Genomic DNA, 5551 nt, shown 5'->3' with positions numbered 1-5551 from the left:
GAAGCAGAAAATTCTTCCACATATCACCTTTAGACTCATCTCATCTCATTATCTCCAGCCACTTTATCCTTCTACAGGGTCGCAGGCAAGCTGGAGCCTATCCCAGCTGACTACGGGCGAAAGGCGGGGTACACCCTGGACAAGTCGCCAGGTCATCACAGGGCTGACACATAGACACAGACAACCATTCACACTCACATTCACACCTACGGTCAATTTAGAGTCACCAGTTAACCTAACCTGCATGTCTTTGGACTGTGGGGGAAACCGGAGCACCCGGAGGAAACCCACGCGGACACGGGGAGAACATGCAAACTCCACACAGAAAGGCCCTCGCCGGCCCCGGGGCTCGAACCCAGGACACCCTTAGACTAATTCAAGGATTTTAACAAAAAATATCACAAATGTTTAGGAATTACAGACTTTTTTTTTACATATTTACTCCATTTTCACAGGCTCAAAAGTAATTGGACAAACTGAAATACTTATAAACATAAGGATTATTTTTTAATACTTGGGTCATTATCCATCTGGACTGAAAACTCAAAGTGAAGATTCTCCCTGGTTTTGTCAAGTACAGACATAAAATAAGCCTTAAAATGTCAGATACATGACTGACAGTCACACATTTCATTCAATTGTATGATTATGGAACTTCATTACAATACAGATATTAATAAAGATCATTTACAGTTCACACTGATATTAAATTGATCAATAAAATTTGTTCAAAGCAGCTGCTGATGTCTGTGTGGATAAAACTGAACAAACATGAGTTTCTCCTTTCAACAAACATACAATCACGTTTTTTTTTATATTTAGTAGCAAAAATGTCGAGGTTATGTTAAAAAAAAATCACCAAAACAAATGTTAACTAGAAAAGCACTCGGAGAGCGCAGACCTCCGCCAGAATCCTTTAAAAAAATCTGGAATCCAGAAGGTGATCCGGATCACCGCCAAAATTTAATGGATTGTTACTTGTGCCCAGTCACACCTCTGGAAAAAAATTCAGAGCAATCCGTTCATAACTTGGGCCTCCTCCATCAGCCATGTAGAACTCCTACATGTTTCACAGCAGGAGGTAACTTCCGGTGGCGCAGCACTGTTGCGACCCAGCCATGGGAGCTCGTGTGATTATTTGTTTTTTTCTGAGTTTGTTCTGAGTTTGTTTTTTTTATCGTGTTTTAAGTGTGCTGTCTGTCAAGTTTGTCAAGTGCAAAAAGTCTGTAAGTTTATCTGCCAGTATGTGGAGGACGATGGTGTACGGACTCTTGGTGATCTTGATCATTATATCCCTTGTCTGGGCGGAATATGTCGACGGGATCAACAGGTCACCTGGAGGAAGTGAACAGGTGCTACTCTACGGAAGGGAATTGCTCTTAGCATTGCGACCAAGAGCTACCCCGACGGCTGGAATTTTAGAAAATGTCCCTGGCCATCTGGTTCAGCAGCGAGAGAGAAAGAGGCCGCGTAAACGGGGCAGAAGAGGAGGCATTGGGCAACGACTCCGGCGGAGACGTGACAGACCACCTTTGCCCTCAATCATCTTTAGTAACGCGTGTTCACTAAGCAATAAATTGGATGAGCTACGTTTAAATGCCAGGATTTGTCATGAATATCGGGAGGCGTGCTTGATTAGTCTGGCTAACGCAACTTCAAAGCTCTGCGAGCATTGGTCTGGCAAAGATATTAAGCCCAACCGTTTCCCAAAGCACATGGTTGACCTGTCTCCCTGAAATGCCTCAGTTTGCTACTGGTTGAAGCCAGAAAAGGCTGTGACGAAGCTTAAACCAATCACATCACTCTTTCCTCTGACGTATGTGACGCGACGGAAACTGCTTGAGTAACAGGAAGAAGAAGGAGGAGAATAAATACCTCCAGGGCTGCTCTTTGCTCTGTTTTCAATGAGAAATTCCCGTTGAATGCTTTCAATACAGCATCTACTGCTGTGTCAAAGGCTTGCCAATGCTCCATGTTCGTAATGTTTCTAGTGAATGAAGCGCTTCCAGCATAGATTCTGTAAACAATCTATGGCTTCTGGTCGCAGTTCTACTACATCACTGCCTTGAACACACCTCTACCCAGGGCCGTTGGAGATGCTCAAAGTTGATTGGCTCCCGATTTTTCAGGAGATTGGAAGAGCTGGAGATAGCTTGCCTTGCCAGACTAAGTTCGCAACAGGCCCCCGTGTTGCGTCATACTTAGGATGGGCAGGCCCAGGCTAGTGCTTGATGGCATATACGGAGACTTGGTTTCAGGAGGATTTCCCAGATCAGCTGACCCAGGTACAGGGGTTCACTAACGTCTGGTTGGATAGGGATGGTAGCTCAGGTAAAAGGAGGGGTGGTGGTGTCTGTGTCTACATCAGAGACTCCTGGTGTACAAACTATGCTGTTAAGGATAAAGTCTGCTCTCCCGATGTCGAACTACTGTGTTTAAGTTTAAGACCTTTTTATTTACCCAGGGATTATGGGAATATTTTTGTCTGTGTTGTATACATACCGCCGAGTGGTAATGCAGCGAAAGCTCCCTCTCGCATTGCAGACTGTGTTCACCAGCAACTACAAAACAAGCCCGACGCACCAATCTTCATTATGGGGGACTTTAATCATTGCAACCCGAACAGCGCACTATCTGGGTTTCAGCAATATGTTAAGAACAACACTCAAAAGGACAGATTACTGGACAAGTGTTTTGGTAATATAGAGAATGCATATGTTGCTAAAATCAGGCCTCTGCTCTCAAACTCTGATTATAACATCATTCAATTAATCCCCGTGTTTAAACCAGCTATTAAAAAAGGCAAACCAATTACTAAAACAGTCAGTGTATGGGCAGATTCATAGAGGAACTGAGTGGTTGTTTCTTTGCAACGGATTGGGACGTCTTCCACCAGGAGAACGATTTAGACTATAAAGCGGACGTAATTACGGATTACATCAATTTTTGCGTCGAGATGGTGGTGCCGAAGAAAACCATAAAAGTTTACCCTAATAATAAAGACTATGTTACCCCAGACATTAAGGACTGTATTAAGCATAAACAACGCGCCTTTCGGAATAATGATGCATTAGAACTAAGGAGCGCCCAAAAATAACTGAAATGGAAACTAAGGGAGGCATGGGAACAGTATAGACTAAAGATCAAAGAAACTTTCCTAACAAAGGACACAAAAAAGCTGTGGGACTGTATAAAGGACATGACAAACCTAAATAATAGGGCAATGACACTTAATGTGTGTAATGAAAAGGAGCGTGCCAATGAGTTAAATTTATTTTATAAAAGGTTTGATATTGTGGATGATGGGAACAGGGCAGTTAGACTATCATGTAATGTCAATGCTAACAATATAGTTATTGGCACTTCTGCTGTTGTGAAGGCATTCAGGGCTTTGCATACGAGGAAAGCAAGTGGGCCAGATGGGGTTTCTCCATTAATCCTTCATGATTTTGCTCATGAACTTGCACCAGCTTGGGGCCCACTGTTTCAGCTCTCTGCAGACACATTGTATACCCTCAGGTTGGAAGAAAGCAGTAATAATTCCTGTACCTAAGAAATCTTGTCCACGTGAGAATAATGACTTTAGACCTGTTGCGTTAACATCAGTGGTAATGAAATCATTTGAGCGTATAATGCTGGGTGAGTTAAGAGCACAGGTCCAACATCTCCTTGACCCCTATCAGTTCGCTTATAAAGATAGGAGAAGCACTGATGATGCCTTATGCACTACATCTCACCTTATACTCAAACACCTAGAAAACACAAGGGCATATGCTAGATTACTTTTTATGGATTTTAGTTCTGCGTTTAATAAAATTGTGCCTCAGATTCTTTTAGATAAGTTACAACGAATGGAAGTCAGCCCTGTAATGATAAAATGGTACCATGCATTTCTCACTGACAGAACACAAGAAGTCAAAATTAATTCTACACTTTCTGACACACTGACAATTAACACTGGAGTCCCACAAGGTTGCATGAGTTCTCCTCTGTTATTCACTTTACACACTAATGAATGTAGAAGTCACCACACAAACAATTACATTATCAAGTTTTCAGATGACACAGTCATTCTTAGTCTGTTGACACAGGATTCTGATGCATCTGTCTATCAGTCAGAAATAGACATGGTTGTGTTGTGGTGTGAGTTAAATAACTTGGTTTTAAATGTGAGTAAAACAAAAGAAATCATCTTTGACCCCAGATCCATAGGTAACCATAATTTGTGACACTAAATGGGGGGGGGGGGGGGGCAGTGGAGCAGGTATCCACATATAAATATTTAGGTGTTTTATTTGATTCTCAATTAAAATGGTGCCAGCATGTTGACTTTTTGTGTTCAAGGATCAGTCAGCGTCTTCATTTTCTGAGGAGGTTGAGAGTGCTTGGCGTTGAGAAAGATATTATGATGGCCTTCTATAGGGCTTCCACTGAATCCATCATTAGATACGGCATCATAATATGGTTTGGGAACCTGTCTGTTAAACTGAAAGCTCAATTGCATACCCTTATTAAGAGAGATGGGAAAATAATGGGCATGCCCCCTCCTACATTATTGCAAGCTTTATTTGATGAAGCAGTAAGGAGACAGGGACTGAAAATCTCAGGGGATGAGGAACATATCTTGCATGGCGAATATGAAATGCTACCCTCAGGAAGGAGATATAGGCTCCCAAACTGTAAAACAAATAGGTTCAAACTCTCAATGGTTCCTTGGTCAATTAAATTACTTAATAGTAGGTTTTAGTGTGGTGTGGGTGATAGTGTGTGTGTGTGTGTGGGGGGGGGGGGTAGTATTTTTAGGTTGTGGTGTAATTTTATGCAATCATTTTGTTTTATGTGTAATATTTATTATTATAATTATATCATTCTGAGCAATGTCTGTGCTAAGTAGCTCAGGGAAATGGCTGTGTGCAATACCTATGGACTGCAATACAAGGGGCTGTCTGTTTGGGGGGGTGTGGAGGTAGATGAACTAGGCTGTATCTATGTTTGCATGTTACCTGTTTAGTATACTACATTTATGTTATATGTTTCTGTAAAATCACACTCTCTCGTTTGTCCAAAACAAATTTCTCTCAAGTAGAGATAATAAAGGCTTATCAATCAATCAAACTTTTTTCCGGAATGCTGTTAACAGACAAACCAACCAACCAACCAACCAACCAACCAACCAACCAACAAACAAACAAACAAACAAACAAACAAACAAACAAACAAACAAACAAACAAACGCTACCGAAAACATAACCTCCTTGGCGGAGGTAATCAGGAATAAAATAATTGCAGCATGTGATCATGAATGTATGAAGTCTCCATTTGGGCCAAATGCTGCCATCTACTGGGACAAAGATGAAATGACGTGGCCCACGATCGTCTCCGATAATCACGATAATCTGCAGGAGAAATAAACCACATTATTGTTATTTCATGTGCAGTTTGAATGACTGTATAAATCCACATGAGCAGAGGTGAAGTCAGGGAGGTGGAGACAAACTGCACTGTGATCATATGAGGAACCGCCCCTTTATCAACCCCTACAAAGGGAACA

Source organism: Neoarius graeffei, chromosome 1 (assembly GCF_027579695.1).
Source record: "Neoarius graeffei isolate fNeoGra1 chromosome 1, fNeoGra1.pri, whole genome shotgun sequence".
NCBI lineage: Eukaryota > Metazoa > Chordata > Actinopteri > Siluriformes > Ariidae > Neoarius > Neoarius graeffei.
Note: the sequence above shows the minus strand (reverse complement) of the source record.